Consider the following 20,857-nt stretch of genomic DNA (forward strand, 5'->3'; position numbering starts at 1 on the left):
CAGTGGGAAGACTTCAGAAGCAAACCGACCGCTCTTTCCATGCAGGAGTTGGATCCCAGGAAGTGTCACAATGGAGCACAGAAGCAACTGAGAGGGACCTGGTCCTCTGCCAGACATTCCCAGCAGGTTTGGGCTGCCTGGACAGATGGCTTTCTACCGCAACCCTCAGAATCTGCTGGGTCCAAGACGTGATGGGGAAGGTCCCTCTCCATTTTGGAAAAAAGAGGGCCACCACCTTTCCCCCACAGATGTTTAGAAAAGAGAACGCTAAAAGCAAGATGCTGCTTTTCATCCACGCCTCGCCAAACAGATGTTTTCTTTCTTCGTTTTGCAGGGAGCTTTTCCTACGGTACATGCGCACCAATGAAAAATGATGAAGCACCCCATGTTCCTACCGCACCGTAATTTTAATTTCTGGCCTCTGTTCAAAGTTCTCTCCAGCAGCATCCGTCACAGTGGGGAAACTGAATCTGGGTCACAGTCACTCCGATGGGCATCTTGGCACTCAACGCTGACAATAAAATCCTGTATTTTCTTTGGGTGCTCTTGGACAAGGGCTGAACAAATCCGGGGGAACTGAACAAAGGGCGCATACAAAATATGAGGAGTAAAAAGAACAAACTACCTCCACATCTAATCCCCAAACTAGCCACAGAATACAGTTCAGCTGGTCCATAGCAAAGGGGCCTTATTCCTGGGTCAGATGAACGGGCCCCGCAGCCAATTTGACAATACCTCTCCAAATTTTTAAGCAAATGCTCGGAGAAGCATCTTCTTTTACACAGATAAGAAGGGGCAGAAGCTTTGGGCATGGTGGTGCAATGGGAATTTCTTTTTAAACCAGCTTTTTAGCTGTGTTAACCCTAAACATGGCTTGCCACCAGTTTACGGGTGGGTTGTTCTCTCAGGCTTTAACGCGCCGCCTTTTTTTTTTTTTACTGGATTTACTGTAACTGCCCCGACGCCAAAAGCTGTGTTATAAGGCAGTATGTAAATGCTGGTAATAACAAATCCCACCTCCACGTAGCTTTGGCTAGAGACAGTAATCAATGAGCATAAAGTAGTTGAAGAAAGAGTTTGCTTTTGACAAACATCATTTTGGCTGAAGAGTGCCTCTAGACAAACACATTTTGGAAACCATGGGGAAGGGAATATCGCTGATGGCATGTACATATTCTGCACAAGAAGCTCTCTTAAGTGCATTTTCAAGGAGCAAGAAGCAGGAATAGATCTATGACTAGCCGGATGCACTAAAATATTTAACAAAAGAGCACGCAGGAAGATAAATTAAATCAGTAAACTGCATTTGACACGTTACCCAATCTCAGGATGTTCCAGCACCCTTGGAAGTATTGGGGATCAGTTGGCAAGGCAAGAGGGGTATTTTCTGGGCCCTGCTTTAGACCTGACATCTGATGCCAATTGTGTTTTGGAGCTCCCTGGCTCCTCTTTAATGTTTGCATCTCTTCTTGAAAAGGCATAAACTCAGAGGGGCAGCAAACGACAATCTGGCCCTGCCATTTAATGACTCTCCACTTCAGTCTTTAAACTAGCTAATGGAGCCAAGGAAGACCGCACCGGGCTGTCTGGAAAGCAGAGAAAGGGGAAGGCCCCGACTTCTTCAGGAGGAGCAAGACCATCACATCAGGAAAGGAAATTGCTGTTTCAGATTTGGAATCAACTTTAAAAAACTGGATTTTAAAACTCCCCCCCCCCTTTTTTTTAATACACCAGGAAAAAACTTCCAAAACGAAAATTTTAAACAACTGAATCCGCTTTAAAGACTCTAAAACACGGGACAAGGTCGCCAAGTCAGACCACAAAGCCAGGAGGAGTCCAGAGGCAGCTTTTCCAGCTAACAAATTTGATTTCACGACGTCAACTTTTGAGAGCTACAGCTTACTTCATCAGAGTGGCTAGAGAAATGTATGTAAATCCTCCATCGGTTTAGCCACTCTGTTCAGCTGCTGCTCCCAAGATTCTGCCTTTTAATAAAAAGTGTTCGTTGGAAAAGATGTTATCAGATTCCTTTTGATGTTTTGCTCCTACAGACTAACACTGCTCTCCTGCTTGAAAACCGGACCACGCTGGCACAGGAGTGCCACCTGAATTAAAATCCTGGGCAGACAGCTGGTGGTGGTGGAAGCTTTAAAGGTCTGGTACCAGCCTTAATGAGCCAGGAAGAAACCCCACAATTGCGGCCCTTGAATTAAGAATACGTCCTTGCTCCAATCTCCAATGTCTTGGCTCAATATCCATCTGTCCTCTGGAGTGTTTTCACTTTGGAAAGTCTCGTTCTCCATCACTTGTTTGCAAGATGCTGCACAGCCCCGTGGTACAAGCTGAGAATTAATCTAAGCAATGGACCATCTATGGTAAAACATGGGGGTAAGAAACCCATACAAGTCTTCTTTTTGTTTGTTTACAGCAGCAACTCCTTTTTGGGCTAGCAAAGCGTTTCTGCACAGATCAGAGAAGGAAGATGTTGGGTTTGGCCACTGTTGTTGACACAACATATGAGCTGTTCGAAACAGCTTATTCCACAAACACTTCTTTGCAATGCCCCCACCAGCTATTGCCTGGATATTTGGATGATTACAGCTGTACCACTAGGTCAGAGGGGAAGAGAAGCTGGACAATTGTTGACCGACCAATGAACGGGTCATCGCTGGTGCTGGGATTCTTGCAAAACATGGTTTTTGCTCGGAAGCAAAAATGCAGATTTGGGTTTGCTCCAAAGAGATGAGCCATGCTGTTCACTGTTGGGTGGTGTTTCTTTCGCACTGTAAATTGAAATGCACATCAGTGGTTCATAAAGATTCTAATTAGGAGAGGAGAAAAAACTGGGCTGCTAGTAAGCGAATAAATGATTGCTTTCTACAGCTGGGAAGATCAGAGCACCATCTTCTACGGCTGCAATCGCAGAACTCGTTTACGTGGAGGGGAGGGCCCACCATACATCGGGCAACTTTCTTGTGAAACACCAGCCTGGGATTTCATTGCCACCCCATAATCTGCAGGCGCTCCCTCTCCAGCCAAAATATGTGTCAAGACAGGTTGCTCATCGAGAGACGCTGATTCTGCATTATATTTCACTGATTTCCCTCCGCCCAGAAGCCAGCGCACAGCTTTGTCATGGAAAAGTTTTCTGTCATTCTGTGTGAAGCTGGCATCTCTTTGCCGCACCAAAGGAGGACTCCAAAATTGCATCCAGTTTTTCCAACCTTTTTCCCATCTCTACCGCTTGCAAAACAGGAAGAAAAGGGTGTTGCTCGTGACCAAAGCTGGGGTGATAGGAATACCCAACGGGTACCCAAGATGGCAGGATTAGCTAAGCAGGAGACTAATTTCCAAGATGATGATGATGATGATGATGATAATAATAATATTAACAATAACAATACAATTCTATGCCAAATATCTTGCCTACTGCTAGGCACAACCTGGCTCCCCCGTGGACCTTTCTGTGGCCCCTTTCCAGAGGTAGAATAAAACACATCTGTAAGCCTAAAACACAATAGGCTTGTGTTAAACTCCGCACTGCAGAGCTAAAAATAGTTGCATGCTGCAAGATGCTTGCATATCCAGAAATAATTCCTGTGGGACCATTGCTGATGAACCAAACTAGGTTTGCTGAGGGAGGTTTTTCGGGAGGGGGGAAGGGAAGGTACGGTCAGGTGGGTAGAGAAAAGAAGAACCTTCTTCTGCAATGCTTTTCCTCCAATTTAACTGCCAGCTTTTGGGAACCGTCCGAGGAGGACGGCTTGCAGCTTCCGAATTGCACAAAATGCCATTTGACCCAGAATGAAACCGAAAACGAGTCCAAGGTTTTACACCCCCAAACGAAGTACGGAGAAAAGGTAAAAGGAGAGCGAATTTCCGAGGCTGCTTGCAGAAAATGTAAAGAATTAGGACATCTATTTGTGGAAGAGAGCAGTAGATACCTCTGCACATCTTCTGCCCCAAGGTAGCCTGCAGATTTTCTCAGTGCTTCCGGGGGGAGGCGTCTATCGGACCTGGTTTTCATTCACTCAAGAGTGGCTTTGCACCAAAACTGCTGGTCCTATTCTGGCCAGGAGCAACAAAGGGTCCAAACTTCTCCTGGGGAAAATGTTAAGGACGAACCTCGACCCCGGATGCGGGAGATCACACCTGAAGCCCTTTAAAATTCATGAGAAGAATAAGGAAATACGAAATAAGCTTGCCTTTTGGAAAAAGGCAGGAATATACCTGGGAAGAGAATGGCTAATAGCAAATCATGGACGTTCAAAGATCCTAAACCATTTCAGGCCTGCAATGTTTGGAGATCTTGAGAAAGGAAACGTTTTAGGTACGGGAACCGCTCATGCCCTGATACTTCCTAATGGGAACATTCATCCCCATGGAAGAACACAGATGCACTTGGATTTCCTAAAAAACCAAGATAAAAATCGTGGCAGTTCGGTTTCTCACTGCTTCTTCCAGCAGTGAACTGACAGAGAGCCTGCAAATTACTTTCAGATAGATGGGCAGCCTTTGGTGGCCCAGCATGGCCCAGCGTGGCACTCTCGGAAATGGCAAGTCTGTGGTAGGATTATGTTGGCCTCCTGGTCCTAAAGGGGGAAGTACTTTTTCTCTGCAGCACTCCTGTCTGTGGAGGGGGGTACCTTCAAGGTCAGAAGCTTCCCAGATCTGTCTCACACCTATCTGCTGACCCGGATAAAACCCCAAACACTTGCTCTGGAAGAACTTGCAACATGGACGCAAGGAGTCGAGGTGCTTCGTGGGCGAAATTTGGCACCAAGAGCTTCCTAAACTTCTGTGAGACCTACAGGATGCAACAGATGTACAGTGGAAAGATACCACATACAGGAATCAGTTGGACCTCCAGCAAAATGTGGCAGTGTGGAGAACATCAGAGCTCCAGTGAGTCATGTCCTTCTCCAGCTAACTCTGTTTCTATGACTGACTTCCATGTTCAGGCTTCACTGAGCTACCTGAGCCCCCCACCAAATTAGAGTTTATTCCCTAAAGTTCTTCTCCATTGGGAGGGGGATATTTTCACAACACTCCCAAACCACTGAGATTGCCATCTTCTGCATAAATGGTGCCGTTTGGGCACGCCACCTATGGATTCTCCCTTACTGACGGAGGCATTGCAGAGTCGGTGCGCTATCCAAGCATGTTAGCCTTCCCATAATCCCACAGGGCATGCTGGCTGGGGATTAAGGGAACTGAACTGCAACATGCATGGATGGCCTCAAGCTAGGGAAAGCTAGTTGGCATCAAGCAAGAAGCAGGAAGAGCCGCGTTCAAAAGCCATTCATCTTGAACTTCACTCTGTAACATGGACCCAGTCCTTCTCCTTTATAAATCACAAAGAAGAAACTCTAGTCTGTCTGTCTGTCTGTCTGTCTGTCTGTCTGTCTGTCTGTCTGTCTGTCTGTCTGTCTATCTATCTATCTATCTATCTATCTATCTATCTATCTATCTATCTATCTATCTATGCATGCTGGTTGAACAATCATCCTGGTCACTGTGAGTCTTTGATGGCAGACCCTGCTGCTCTTCCTCAATTCTATTTTAAGCAGACCGGGCTAGAGATTCACACTTCCAGAAACAAAATAATACCAATAATAATAACTTAAAAACAGCATCCAGCAAGGCAGAGCCAATAGCTGGAGTGAATTACCGTCCCAGCCAAGTGGGGAGCAAACTGCATCTGTGGCCAAGCCAGGGGTGGGCGGGGGAACATTTCGGAACGGATGAGATCGTCCCGGGAATAAAAGGGGATGCTGGATGGAGAACTGGGCTTGGAAACGATTCCTCCATCTGCTGGTAAGGAGAAGGAATGACTTAGAAGACAGATTTCCCAGAAGTGGGGGTAGATAAAGCAATAATCTATTTCATCGGCCAAACTCCTCTACAACAGAAGTTGCCCAGAAATCCAGAAATGTACCCATGCTAGTGTAAACGCGTGTGCCTTGGATCCTCTCCTGTCCAATCCTGTGCTTCAGGATACAGCACCAACTGGAGCCAAGGAGGGAAAACGTTGCCTGTTCCCCACCTCCACCGTGGGTCATCAGCAATTCGCCGGCGGTGCTGCATTAATGCAAGAGAGGAAGGATGCGAGAGAGAGATGGGAGTAGAATACAAGCCTTCTCTAAGCTAAGAATTGCATCCAGAGTATGGGGCTGCATACCAAGTTGTACAGGGAGTCCCTGTTTAGCGACCACAATTGGGACCAGCAACTCAGTTGTTAAGCAAAGAGGTCACTAAGTGAAACCACAACTGTGCTTACGATCTTACTTCAGTTTTCCTTTTGCTTTACAGACCTGCAAAGGTCGTAAATGAGAGGATTGGTCATAAAGTTACTTTTTCATCACCACTGTAACTGTAAATGGTCGCTAAATGAGGCAGTCACTAAACAAGGACTGCCTGTACCTGGGTTGATTTGATACCATTTTCACCTCTCCCTAAACCATCTTGTGGGTCCTTTGTTGGTGCAAATCTAAGCCCCAGAGGTGGTTTATGACTTAGTGTGATACTCTGAACCCAACCGTGGTTTATTCACTATAGACATTTTACAGACAATCTCTATCAACCAGCACAATGAGCGGATGGGAACGAGGGAAACTAATTCAAACAACCGTTGGGCACTAATCTTACACTCAGTTGCAAACCATACACATTCGAGAAGCAAAGGAGGCACTTTCTCGCAAGAGGAGGGACCGACTGGATGAAATACAGAGGCCAACTCTTTCTCCTGAAACTTCCTGCCTCCCGAATTAAAACATTGCTTCATTTTCTCGATTAATTTCACATTCCTTTCCAGGGCCCCAGAGAAACTGAAAGAAACAAGAAGATGCTTCAGGGAGTCACTTAGTGACTTTCTTGATGCTCTATGCTCCAAATGAGATATCGGATAACAAATTGTATGCAAAATATCGTCCCTAAATATCCTCAAGATCTATTTTGAAGCCATTTGCCCCCCATCGCAGTTCGGGAAAGGGCATCTGAGAAAGACATCAGAATAGCTCTGAAAAATAAATCCAAGCAGTCCCTCCATAATCCAACATTGTTCCAATTATTTATTATTATTTTTGGAAGCTACTTGGATTTTGGGAGTCACCTCATACAACCCCACGATGCACACACCACTCCCCGGCCTCAGCTCAACCAGGGGCTGTGCAGATCTCTCAGATTACAAATCCTACACAACTAGCACAGGTATTGCTTGTGCTGGCTGGGGATGATGGGCGCAGTACTCAGTGTATCTGGCAGGCACCCAACAGAGGCAGTTGAAACCAGATACAGAGAACATCCCATGGTCTGCTCACACTCTCTTATCTGAAATGAGCAATCTCGGTCTCTGAAATCATACCTCGACCTGATCACATTTTGCAAACGGTTCTCATTTTTATATACTGCTTTATTTGTTAACTGAGTGTCCTCCTCTTGAGTTTCATACGGTGCGCAATGCGTTTTCCAGACCCAACATTAGCACAAATATAATCTCAAGGTAATGGGGGGGAACCCTACTTAAATGAAACAAAGCAAAACATTTAATGCTGATGACAAAGGGATCATCATTCAATGCCAAAATCACATCAGTCAAGCCAGTTAAACGTTACTACAAATAAGCCATCCTTCTACCTTTGGGAAAGAAATCCTTATTTTTTCCAAACTTTCTATGCAACGATCCATTTCAGAGGATCTGCACCTTCCCAAAACTTTTAAAAATTTATTTTTGATCTATCTGTGAGAGGGAAGACATTTCTCTTTCCATTTCAATTGTCCTAATTGGTTTTTCTTCCTAGTGAATCCTGAGCACCTGAAATTCAAGATACTGCTTCCCGTCAGATGGAAGTCTTTGGAAACAGGACAGTCACCACAACCGTCACAGCCAAAGTCTGCAGCTCTCTTAAGCCCCCATTGCTGAGCTCGCAGAGGGATTTAAGCACGATTTGTCCCGAGTGGAGCCTCACACATGCTTAACGTGTACAAGGAAGGACAGGTTGGACAGCTAGAATGTATCTGGTTTGGTTCAATTTTAATTTCCTATGTGTGATCCATGGCATCGTTTCAAGGAAGAATAGGAAAGCTGACAAAAGTTTAAGTAGGAGTGAAATTTGAACCCTGGAACGGACGCTCTGAAGGCCATCTTCTCAGTCTGGAGAACATCTTCAGTGAAGGTTGAAGATGCCTTGAATTGGCTGAAGTCTGCTTGCAAGCCCTAATCGGCCCGCCTCCTCCTTAAATTCCATCACCACCAAAATGATCCGGGGAAACACACAGCCGCTGGGCAAAGCAGGGCATCTCAAGGGGATGCCACCGCATGGGGGTCTCCAATCCCTTCCTGCAAATCTAACCTGCAAGCTCAAAAGAGGGACGGTTTGCCTCCCCAAAACTCCATCCCCGTTTTGTTTCTAAAACAGGAAACGGAGGCAGCCAAAGCAGAGAGGTAGGAACTTTTCTCCATGGCTGAATTCGAAGGAGCTTCTTCCATCTTTTTGTATCCCACAGACACGAAGGGCTGAATTCACCGTCCCAAAGGCGGTAAGCTGCACAGCCCTATTCGTTTCAGAAATTCTTCCTAATAATGATCTTGGGGGGTGGGTGGGACACAATGCTCACCTTGCCGGCACCTTAACTTCAGCAACACAACGACAGCAAAGTTTGGTGACCCAACACCGGGGCTCCGACATCTGCAGGTGGGACCAGGAATCAAGGGTGGGGGGAGAGAAGTGTTTTAAGCAGCTGATGCTACAGAGGCCAAAATGCAGAGCAAGCTTTGCTCTCCCTGGGGAAGATATGAGCAGCCAAATTTCTGATGCCCAGCAAAGAAGGGCTTGGCGAAGAGGGGAAACGGCATCATCAGCAGAGCAGAGCAGCGCAGGGCACGGGTGCCCGTAAGTTGCTCTGCACTGTTATAAACAGAGGTGGCTCGGTGGAATTAAAACATGGCGAAGCAGCTAGCGAAGAATTACCTCCACCTTTTAAAAGCCGTTTTGGTCCCTACTGCCTTGCAGAATAACCGGGTCACCGTGATGCAGCCTGCCCTTGCAACCCAATCCCAACAGCCCGTCTTTCCATGCCAAGCCTCTCATCCCACCCAAAGCAGCTGTGGCAGAAGGAACAGGACAGGATCACTCCCTTCTAGGCACAAGTTCATGTTTCAAAGGACGCCACCAGCAGCTTGTACCACGGCCATCCCGACGGTGACAAAAATTTTAAAAAAACCCAACCCAACCTACCCTGACTTTGACTTTTGAGACTGGCACGCAAGGCAGATTTTTTCTGCAAGAGAGCCCCGATCTCCAACTCAAATGGTTTCTCTCCAGCAGCAAACCAGCTGGCAAGAGAGCGAAACTGGTTCTGCGTCAGGAGAGAGGCAAGGAATCGCTCTCTTTTTCTCTACGTTTCTGGGCATCACGAAACGAAATTGGCTCCCGCGTCCTCTTGAAATGGCAGCTCCCACCGGGAGGCCAGAAAGGATGACCCGAGATAACCGCCGTCCACCACCGATGCCCGCCAGGGAACTCAAGAGACTGCCGACCGTGCAAGACCGCTGGATTCCCCCGCACATGACCCCCATAACACCCAGCGCCAATAATTAACTGACCGTGATCTGTCTGTTTGGCAACCAGGAATCGCCAAGAGCGAAATTCAGGATCCTCATTCGCAGCTGCCAATAAACAGGGAAGAAGGGAGCGATAAATAGGATGGTTTGGCCAATCTGGCCTGATTGCAACACCCATAAATTCAGGGGCGCGTCAGGAAACGCTTACCCCCACGTAATTTATTGCAGCCACGCAACTTCTGTGCATGCAAACACGTGCAGCCGTCCAATGACAATAAGAGCATTTCAAGAACTCAAGCAACACGGACGACAACCTTGTGGGGGAGACAGGATGCTCCCCACGGGGCGGGAAGGACAAAACAGAGGGTTTTCTTTGAAAGCCAGCAGAAGGGAAGGGATTTCTCTAGGATTAATAAACAACTGGCATGTATCTTTTTCCAATGGCTTAAAGTGGTTTACATCAAAACCGAAACATGTTTTAAAAACCCCAAAGAAAACAGAAGCCACGAAACAAAACTGTATTGAAGTGACAATAGATACCATTATTTTAAGGGTAGATAGGAATCTTAAGTTCAATGGGCAGATTGGTTAAAAATTAATATCCTAATTTTTAACCAAACAATACAGTAAGGGGTAGCCTTATTCTGCCCTTTCTCCAAAGTTGTATTGCTGGGGGGAAAAAAAGAAGGAAGCTTTGCACAAGCTTTGTAAAAGACTGGGAACTTGGCTAAGTTATGGCGTACAAAGCTTATTCTTGAATTATAGCTCTTTAATTTCAAACATGCTTTTCTTTTTCTTTTTCTTTTGCTCCTTGTTAGATCTCAAGGCTCTAATTTTTAAAGCAAAGGAGATTACAAATGTGGGTAGGACCTCCTCAGTTCTGAATTTATCTTTTACTCCCAAATATGCATCCTGGGCAATAATGCCAGATATAATCGAGCTGCAGGATTCCTAGGAAAAAGAATGACTCAATACCAGTGTGGCAGAAACACCCAGGAATTTTTGGAAAAAGCCTCTGGCCGCGCTCACTGTACCCAGGAAAAAACAGCTAAATTTTTCCTTAAACGGCATGATGACAACACAGCAGCAAAAACTCAAGTTGGGGGGAAAATATTTAGGAGTTAAACATGGCACAAGTTTTTTTTCCCCCTGCAGTTCCACCCCATTTTTAAGAAATCACGCCATCTGACTCCCTCTGCGCCAAAGGACAACATCTCGGGGAGACCAACCGCCCCAACGCTGAGTCTCCCTGACACAGAAACCTCCCGTTGGATGACTTACTGGCTCATGAAGCAACCCAGAATTTGCATTTTGTCAATCACCAGCCGGGACTTCAGCCTCTTTTATGACGAAGCAAGCCAAAACCACAGAATTCAAGAATTGCTCTAAATCATTTCCCCCGCATATTGAGAACTGTTAACAGTCAACATCTGAGAGGGCGAGGAGAACGAAGGAATCTCTTAAGATGAATGAGGCAGTTGGGTTTTCTGAGAAAAGGGTTTCCAGCCAAGGCTGCTGGAACAAGCCTCAGAAGGGCACGCACATCTCACCCCAGCGATTCTTGGATACACGAGGAAGCTGTAAGTCAACCACATTCACAGGTGAACTGCAGCCACCCTGGTCTTTCTTGGGGGTTCTTGCTCATACACCGGAAGGGAGCTGCGTTTTGGCACCCCCAGCTCTGCCCGCTCGGAAGCTCTGCCCAGAGAAGGGTGGGTATGCCTGGTGGACAGTGAGGTTAAGGCTATCAACACCAACCAATCAATCAACACGTGTTTCTTAGAAGCTTTGGGAAAAGACTTGGCTATGGAGATGGGATGGAAAGGAAGATCTCAGCAGTGTGCTTTTTGGGGATAGGAGAGACCGGTGCCCGCCGGTGCCTTTGGTTAATAAGAAACCCAGAATCCAGACTTGGTGAACTCCACTGAAAACTTTAAAAAAAAGATGTTCATTTTCACTTTTTCAAGAGAGAGAGGATACTGAGCTATTATGCAAAAGTCTTGGATCTGCGCATCCTTTTTCCCTGGAGGTGGCTCAGGAAAAGCGAAGGGAACGATTCGCTTTCTCCGGGACAGAAAATGTTGACTGGGGGGGGGCCGTTCCAAGGCCCCTCTCCAGCAAGAGAAACTCGGATGGCAGCGACTTGTCCCCATCGTGGGAAGGACGTGAAGAGGAACAGCAGGAAGGAGTTCCAAGAACGGGCTGCGTGGACCTTGAAGGACCGGAGCCAAGGGGGAAGCAAAAACCCCGCTGCTGGAGAAGGCAGAGGAGCAGTTCAAGGGAAAGAAAGGCAAAGGAGAGGCAGCGTGAGAGGAAATAACAAAAATAAAAGTGCAAAATTAACCAAGACTTTGTGGTAATACAATCTGAGAAGTTCTACTGTTTTTCTAGCACTTCCCTTTTATCAATATCATTAACGGTCTCTGCTGGGGTCTGAGTGGAAGACGTGCATGCACGGAGGGAGCAACCGCGCATCGTGAGTAGGGCTGGGAAGTATTTTGGAGGTCTCGAGACTAAGGCGATCAGAGCACTGCAGCCACAGTGACACACGGACGCTTGGGATGAGCCCAAACAGCTGCATTACAAGCCCAGAAACTCCCTGGTGAAAGGTTAAAACCCTTCCCTATGTAATCATTAGGTTCCCTCATCCCCTGAAGCACTATTTAATTAGGGTTTGTGGAACAAGCCATAAAGCCTTCACTTGCATGTAATGTTAAGCCATAAACTATGCCTGACAATCTATAAGGGCTGCATTCAACCATCACACCAAGCTGAAGCCAAATGCTATAGCTTAGCAACGCACGTACCCCGTGACCTACCCAATATTCTTACTCCCCATCAACCGCCGCTAAGTTCAAGCACCCGTTTAAATCAAGGTTTGTTTTAAGCAGAACTCCTAAGCAAGCCACAGTGGGCTTGAGCCATGCATTTTACTAAGCCACCCCCCAGGGCTTACATGCCACCCCAGCCTGGTTCACCCAAGGCCCTCAGATAAGCCCAAACTATTGTAAGGTTTAGTGTAAAACACAATGATCCAGTTACTTCTGCTTCTCAGCAGAAGCAAAGTTTGTGGTCCTAAATCCCAGCCATGCGTGTTAGAGCAAGGCTCAACTTTAAGAAGGACACGGACCCCCAACATTTGCCAGGTGACCACAAAGAGGCTGCAAGAGCAGAAAGGACCACAAATCCTGGACACTGGAAAAGACATGCATTGGGCTGGACAATGCTCATTCCCAGCCTTCGTGGCCAACAGAGCATCTCCTTTCTGATCTTCTCCATGCAAATATGGTTGCAGAAGCAACTTCAAGATCCAGAAAGGCTGGAGAGGGGTGGGGCGGGAGAGACGTTTCCAGGGAAGCCCAACCTATCTACCTCCCCGCAAGCCTGAGAAAGATTAACTACGGGACTTCCTTGCTGGCCCTTTCCAGCATGCTTCCTGTCCCTTCTCTCTCAACCACCTCCAGAAACAAACCTTCCCAGCACAGTTGGTTCTGCAGCGTATGGGGGGAAAATGTGTGGGTGCTTTTTAAAGCATTATTGCTATAAAAAGGATTACATTTTTCAAATCTGGCACACGGCGTCACACACACTTGCCAAAAGGGGCCGAGGGGAGGAGAAAGTTCTGAGCGCCCACCTGGCTAAGTCTCTGATTGTTCTCCTTGGCGCGGGAAAAGAGAAAAGCTCCAAGTCCTCTTACAAAGAGGGGTGGGGGGGACCCTGGAAAGCTCCAGGTAAAGGACAAGCAGCTTCTCTACTGCTTGGGACACTTTTTAACCAACAGCTCAAGAGGCACAATTTCCAAAGTTCTCCCAAGTGAAGGCCAGGCAATTCCACACTGATCTCTTAAGCCAGCGTCAACCCACATCTACCTTCGCTTATCAAGATGTCAAATACTTGATGTTCTCCTATGGTCCTTATTTAGACACTAGCAAGATAGCTCGCATCCTCTCAGCAAAGATGCTAAGACCCAGGGGCCCAGCAGCACATGAGCCAATGCTATGGTTCTTGCAGGGAAAGGAAGGGAAGGAAACCAGCGACATCACCCAGGCGTAACATCTGCATGACTTCCACAACCTTCTCGCAAACACGAAGGAACGAAAGGGTGTTGTGAAATCCAGGTGCCTGCTACCTTCCTGGTAACTCCTGGCTGGGTTGATATGTTGCAGCAAGTCTAACCTAGCCAATGTGGGTTTCAAAAATGGAAGATGGCAAGGAATAAAAAAAGCGGTGAGTTTTTCATCAACTCTGCCCGTACGACATTGGATTAGATACAGGAACAATTTCAACCTTTTCCACGGTGCGTCACTTTAGCAAGAAAGCAGTAGAAAGTGGAAATTGGGAAGCGGGCATCCACCCACAGGAGGGCGTGTTTGTGTGTCAAAAAAGTCAGGATGGCACCCGTACGACTGAAGCACCATCCCTTTTTTCCCAGGCATCCCGCATGCAATACCCATAAAAAAAAAAAGGAACTCTGTTTAGCTACCATCTTGACTTTTTTTGACCTTGCCCCGGTTAGGGGAATATAGAGCGGCTTACACACATATATGCAAAAACAGTTTCATATCATGGGGTTCCCTTCACGCCCAAATCCCAATTCTTGATCACAGGTTGATGCTTCCAACGCCATCCTTCAGCGACATGAAAAAAACCAAACCTGGTTGAAAGGCCTCAAACCAGTGTTTTTCAAACTTAGAATTCTGGGAGTTGAAGTCCACACATCCTCACGTTGCCACGTTTGACAAACACTGCCTTAAACCAATCAACAGATAATGCACCCGCCTTGGCCAGACTCCATATTTCAGTATGAACGATTTTTAAGCTCCTCCACGAGGGCAAGGAGACCCACCAAGCAGGGTGGGAGGGAAGAACTGAAATTTCCCGTGGCCCATCGCTGAAAGGTACATCACGTGTGCTATTCGAGAGAGAGACCTAATTCCTCACCATCTGCCTTTCCTGCCTCATCAAAAGGAGCAGATGGGTGTTTTCCTGTACCAAGCTTGTTAACTCAGCAGACGCCAAGATACCCTCCCAGACTTTAAAAAAAAAAAAAGTTAATTATTGACTGCATGCACCATACAATTAATGTATTCATCAATCCCATTCATTAATAATTGATCCTTTCTTCCTTTTCCCAGTTAATGCCCCATGACAGGAAAAGGAGGGAAGAATTCTGTGTATCCCCTTAAGCCTGCCAGCAATTCTAGAGTAAACGGAAATGGTTTCGTTCAACAAAACCAGGCCCTCGACTTCATCGTACAAAGATCAGCAGCCATACACAGGGAAAACCAGCTGTAACCAAGAGTTATGAAATACTTTCATCTTCTCATGCTGACCTGTGGGAAGAAACCAGCAACGTGGTGAGGTTCCAGTGCTTACAACAAGCCATTAGAGCACACGGAGAAAAGGAATATTTTGTCGCTTTTTCGTAAGAGCTTTGTACTCTTCTGCTTTGGGGGTTAAAGGCGTAATTCCTAAAAGAAGGAAGGCTTTCCATCCACATTCTGCAATTTCACCCCTCCTACATTCTGCGCTTGTCAAACGGTCTCCACAAGATGACATCCTCCAGGCTACCTTTTCCAGCCCTCTTAAGGGGACTCACCTCTCACCTCCAAGGGCCCAGGTGGTGCAAACCACCATCTGCACACCGAAGCAACTTTCAGAGATCCAAAATGCACAGACCCATCCTTACGCATTTGGCAACCGCTCTCTGCCTTTGCAAAAGGAAACCCTCTTTGGCAGGGAGGGGAGTCAAAATAGCTGTTTTTGCTCTCCTTGTTCCATTAATTCCAGCCCTGCCTCCCAAAAGCTACAGGGTTGTATTGTATCTGCCTCTGCCTAAACTCACCCAATGCCCTTGGTCTACAGCCCACCCACCCCTTAACTAAACCCCAGAGCTCCTGAGAGGATCCCCCACCCTGAATTTCATGGAGAAGGAATCTAGGTACTAAGTTAAATCTTGGTGTGATGAAGTTAGTTTAAAAATGAACAAAAGGACAATCTTATACACACAGAAGAAACAGCTAAGGTACATCTTGTAGGTGAACAAGCTTCTTTATAATGCCAAGGGTATGTTTCTGTAGTTTTCTTGGCAGAAAGAGGAAAAGGGATTGGCACCCCGAGATTTTATTGCGATCTCCCATCTAGGTTCTAAACAGAACTGATTCCCTTCTTATTTCCTCTCTCTCTGAGAAATGAGTCCAATTCACGGAACAATCATGATGACCAAGTCAAATGCTATGTACGATCTAGCCTTCTCATTCCTGGTTCTTTTCAGCTGGGCCTGCTTATTATTTACACTCAAGGATTTAATTCTGAGTAAACTAGATCCTGGATCAGAGCCTCTGATTGTTTGCAGAGTATGTTTCCCTCCCAGGAGAATAACCATCAGCCTGTCCAAGCATCTGACACTGAGTCGTAATATTCCAGTTCAGAGGAAGCCACTTTCAGAACACATTTGAGAAACTTTTTTTTTTTTAAACCCACTACTTAACATATAGTTTACATAAAGGAGAATTTTTCAAAGAACGATGGGAGAGAAATGTTTGTACATCTAGTAAAAAAACAAACGGAAATCATCTTTTCTGCAGCAGCCAGCAAAGCCATCCAGGTTAAACGAAGAGACAACTATCATGCAATTTGCATATTGTTGACATCTGATACCAGGAAGAAAATGAATTACATCTAGCAGACAGTTTTATGTGCCTGACTTTATGTGGAAAACGTTCGCCAATTTCACATTCGCCAGTTTCACTGGGCTGCCCAGAAAGAGAGATAAATATTAACAGAATTAAATCTACTAGGACTCAGCTAGAAGTCACCCACCAGCTGTCCTGCCTCAGCAAACTTAGTTTGACTGCAACCTCACTGGGGCTTTATAAACCACCTCTGTCTGTACAACTGCAACTCGGGAGATGGGTCACAGCAACGTTCGCACACTTTTCACTACATTATGGCCCTCCTCCGATGTTCCACAGGCATTGCTCCGCCGGCTTCTTCCTCATTGTCCACTCCAAGTCCTTGGGTAAATGTTTAACGCTAAAAGGAGAAGGCAAAGCCAGAGACAGAATATGGGTGTATTTGGGGGGTGGAGGGTGAGCCGAAGCAAAAGCAAAGCCTCAGCTGTTGCCATGAACCATGCACAGGACTCTCACCCTATCTGGAATGGACGTCCAGGCGGATCGGAGTGTCCAGAAGCCACCCAAATTGCAAATGCTTCATTTTTAAAAAATCAGGTCAGGGCAAGAGACAATGCGACTGTGCCACGCTAGTTGCACGGAGGCTGGATTTGGACAGCCTGGCCGCGGGGGGAGAAAGCTGGTCCCCTCGCTTTCCAAGGCCCGGCGCAAGATGCTGCTGCCTGAAGACAACCCACTTTGCCCTCCTAGATCTACCAGATCTCCTAGAGGACTGGCCAGTCCAAAGGCAGCAGGGTTTCTCCGAGCCCACTGCGGCTCGATCCCTGATCCCCACAAGTTCCCCTCAGAACTTGCCTGTTTGCACGACGCTCTCCTGCAACACCGCAGGCTTTCATTAGCAGCCACCATCCTCACCACCAGCGGATCGAACCCCTACTAGTGAGATATTGCCATTACCATTAAAACAAAACAAAACCCCCAACCCTATTATTCGGAACATAAAACGCTAGATGCAAATGTATGCGTCATACCAGGCTCTCTCTTATATGAGATGGGGCTTAAACCTGATTAAAGATATAATTGACAGAATCTTTGGACAAGGAACTCAGAGTAGCTATCTCCTCCCCCCCCCCCGCCCCCAATGCAGACACAGGATGCTCCTATGGTGGAAGGAAGGTTGGGAATCTGAAGAAGGACACTATTTTCTACAAAAGCTTGCACCTGGTATCACGAAACTGAAATCCGTGCAAGTTTCCGGCTCCATCTCCAGAGCAGCATTTAAAGCAGTCCGAAAAGAACCAAGAGGCTGAGAGAAATATTCCCAAATGAACCTCCAGCCGGGCATGAATTCAGACTCCTTAAGACTTTGACCCCAGATCCAACTTGGTGGCTAACATATGCAATCCGCTGCTCGAGGGCTTCTTATCACAGGAGGAACCGGTTCTCTCCAAAACACAGGCCTGAATTTCTCAAGGGCAACCCGGCGCAATCTGCCGCCCCCCATCGCAGCCCCTAACCCAACTTCCTATCTGCTTTCCCACAGACTCGCTGCCTCTGGACACCTGGCAGCCGCTGCCTCCTCCTCCTGCTCCCTCTGTTCGCCCGGCACCCTCTTCGGATAGCCACATCTTTGCACCCCCCGCCCCATGTTCCTGCCCTCAGGGGAAACTGCCCGAGGCCACTCCTGCTTCCCTCTTCGGGGGTCCCGCTCGCCTACCCTAACCGCCCCTCCCCAGGCACTCTCCTGCGGGATGCTCTTCCCTCCCGCTACTCCGAGGGACTCCGAGCCCCGCGCCCGCTCCTCTTCCACGTCGCATCTGCTTCCACGCCGAACCCGCTTCCGAAACGGCCCCGGAACCGCCAAGGCGCGCCTCTGCCCCAGCGACCCTGCTGCCCGCCCCCCGCCCCCCAGCCCCGTTCAGGGCGGCAAGCCCTCGCTCGCACCGCGCTCCCGGCGCCGCCTCCTGCTTTGAAAGCGCCGGCTAGAGCGCCCGGGCGCATTTACTCGGGAGTAAGGCGCGCTCTGCCCGGCGAGCGGGATCCGGCTCCCTAAAGTCATCTTCCCCGACCTGGCGCCCTCCAGATGTGCCGCGATGCCGCTTCCCGCAAAACCCAGCTGGAGCGGCCTGGGCGGGGGGGGGCGACGGCTGGGGATTGTGGGAACTGAACTCTCAGATTCCTGGAGGGCGCCAGGTTGGGGAGCTGCCCCGCGCGCCCGTGCGCGAGGACCGCCGCCCCGGAGCCCCCGCCGGACCCCACAGCCGGCCCCGCGCGCCCCTCCTCCTCCTCCTCCTCCCCCTCCCCCCCCGCCGCATCGCCGGGTCCTCCTCCGCTCCGCCAGCCCCGCGGGATCGAGTCCCCGTCCCCGCTCGCCTCGCACTGCACCACCCCCTCCATCTTGCACGCCTCCCGCAGCACGCGTGGCCTCCCCGCCCCGGCCCCGCGCCCGCCCCCGGCGCGCATCGCGCCCGCCCTACCCGCGTCCCCCTCGGGAGAAGGTCCCCGTCCGCCTCCGCGCAGCCACAGCCACGGCCACGGCCCCGTCCCGGCTCGGTCCGACTCTTGCAAGCGCCGCAGCAGGCGGCTTCGGGGCTCGGGCCACGTGACGGCGCCCGGCGCCCCCATAGGCTGGGCCCGGACCAGGGCTGCCGGGCAACGGTGAGCCCGCCCCCTTCGCCTCCCCTGCACCTGAGAAGCGGAGCCGCCTTACGCTATCGGCGTAGCGCCGCCGCCTTGCCCCTCCGCCCGGGGGCGCCTCCGGCCGCGCCGACGCACTTGGCGTAAGCCGGCCCATCGCCCGGCCGGCTACCTGTGCGCCGCGCCGCTCCGGCCCGCCTCCGCCGCTCGCGTGCCTCGGCCGAGCAGCGCCTCCGCCCCGGCGCTGCGGAGGTCGCGCCGCTCCGTCCCAGGCGAAGGCGGGGGAGGGGAGGGGAGGGGCGGGGGTCCCTTCCCCTCCTCCCTTCGCAAAATACGTAAACCTCGCTCCGGAATCCGGAGGCGGCGCGGCCGCACCTGAGGGCAGCCCTTGCGCTGCGGGCGTAGAAGGAGCGCCTGCGTCCTCTGCGCAAAATGCGTAAGGGGGCCAGGGTGGCTTTTCCGCCGGAGTCCCCTGAAAAAGGAGGGTGCAATGCAAAAGGGGGCGAAGCGAGCGGGGGGGTGGAGGAAAGAGGAGAAAGCCGGGGGGGGCTGAAAAAAGGAAAGGAGAAAGCAAAGGGGGGGGGACGCCGGAGTCAAGGAAGGGAGCCAGCAGGTGAGGTGACCGTGAATGGGACCTGCTGTAGCTGGAGGGAGGGAGGGAGGAAGGAAAGGAGAGGGAGGTGGAAGGAAGGAAGGAAGGAAGGAAGGAAGGAAGGAAGGAAGGAAGGAAGGAAGGAAGGAAGGAAGGAAGGAAGGAAGGAGAGAAGAAGGAAGGAAGGACCTGACTGTGCTGTAAGACAATGGCAATGGTGAAAACCAAAGGAGTGAGGGGGAAAGCAAAGGAGAGAACAGGAGGAGTGGGGTAAATTAAGGGGGGTTGGAAATGGGCATCTGGGAGCAAGGGCAGGGCACCCAGCCGAAAGGAGAGGCCGAGGTAACCGGGGGCCCCTCCTGAGAACCTGCTGGAGGCGGAAGATGTGGGGGCTCCACGGATGCGCCAGATGAGCCTCCGGCTGCCCCGAGGCTCCCTGGGAGGCCTCCCTCCCCTCCCTGCAAAGGGGGGAAGCAAAGCCACCAACAGCCCCTCCCGAGGGGCCCGGGGTCCCCCTCCACGCCCCAACACCCCTCCCGGCATTGCAGAGGAATGGCTCCCCGTCCACCGCCAAGCTTCAGAAGACGATGCCAGGCTGGCCTCGGGCACGGGGCCAACAAGGCCTGCCTTCATTTTCCAGCCCTTTGCAAGGACACCCCCTTCCACAAAGCCGGCCAATCAAGAGCCAAAGGAGGGGCGCGGGCATTTGGGGCCAAGAGCAGCATCGATGGCAGGATGTCCTGCTTTTGGGGGGTCAACCCGAAACCACACACGTCTCGGCCACTTCGAGCCTCTTTAACAGCCCCCTCCCCACAAAAGGGAATCCTTCCCACTAGCAGGATTTTGCTCCTCCTGCCGTGCTGGAGTCCAGCTCCCATCATTCCCAGCCAGCATGGGGGCTGCCAGGACACCTACGGATTTTTACTGCCTGGTCTATGGCTCGGGGGTGCAGTAATTAACGGCCCTGAATCTCCCACGTTGTGGCCTTTGCCACCAGTTGGCACTGCCCAGCACCATTGGCAGGCCTTGGTGAGAAGAGAACAGCGCAAGTCGGGCTTGCAAAGGCTGAAGCCCAAAACCCTGGACCAAATACCAGAGCAGATCTCTGCAAGAACTACTCCTGTTCCTTCCCTTTTATTCCTGTTTATTTAGCCAAAGAATTGTTGCACCAAAAACATCACACTGTGGCAGTTGCACTGCCTGTAAACAATAACAGTAATAATAAAAAAAGATGCAAAAAGGCAGAATAGAGGGGCTAGGGCATGCTAAGGTAAAAACATACCTGCAATATAAAGGGTAATACGTTTGCAATCATAGCCTGATGTAGTAGCATAGTGGTTTATTTTCTTCAAAGCTGGAGATGAAGTTGACCAAGGGAGGACAACCCTGAGGGTTATTTCTTCATGTAAATGTTTTTATACCACCTCTCCT

General features: G+C 49.5%; 1 protein-coding gene across 7 annotated transcripts in view; it reads right to left on the bottom strand.

The window, feature by feature from the left end:
• STRBP (spermatid perinuclear RNA binding protein) overlaps positions 1 to 18,807 on the bottom strand; it is a 53,074-nt gene extending 34,267 nt beyond the window's left edge. For all 7 annotated transcript variants that reach the window (XR_015797274.1, XR_015797275.1, XR_015797273.1 and 4 more), the window contains exon 1: positions 18,675 to 18,807. The gene's annotated coding sequence lies outside the window, so the exon portion shown is untranslated. The remainder of the gene's footprint in view (positions 1 to 18,674) is intronic.
• Positions 18,808 to 20,857: the final 2,050 nt, after the last annotated feature.

The sequence above is a fragment of the Python bivittatus genome, unplaced genomic scaffold, assembly GCF_059951505.1.
Source record: "Python bivittatus isolate LINGU-HERP-01145 unplaced genomic scaffold, Pbiv_v1 ctg000160_np1212, whole genome shotgun sequence".
Lineage (NCBI taxonomy): Eukaryota > Metazoa > Chordata > Lepidosauria > Squamata > Pythonidae > Python > Python bivittatus.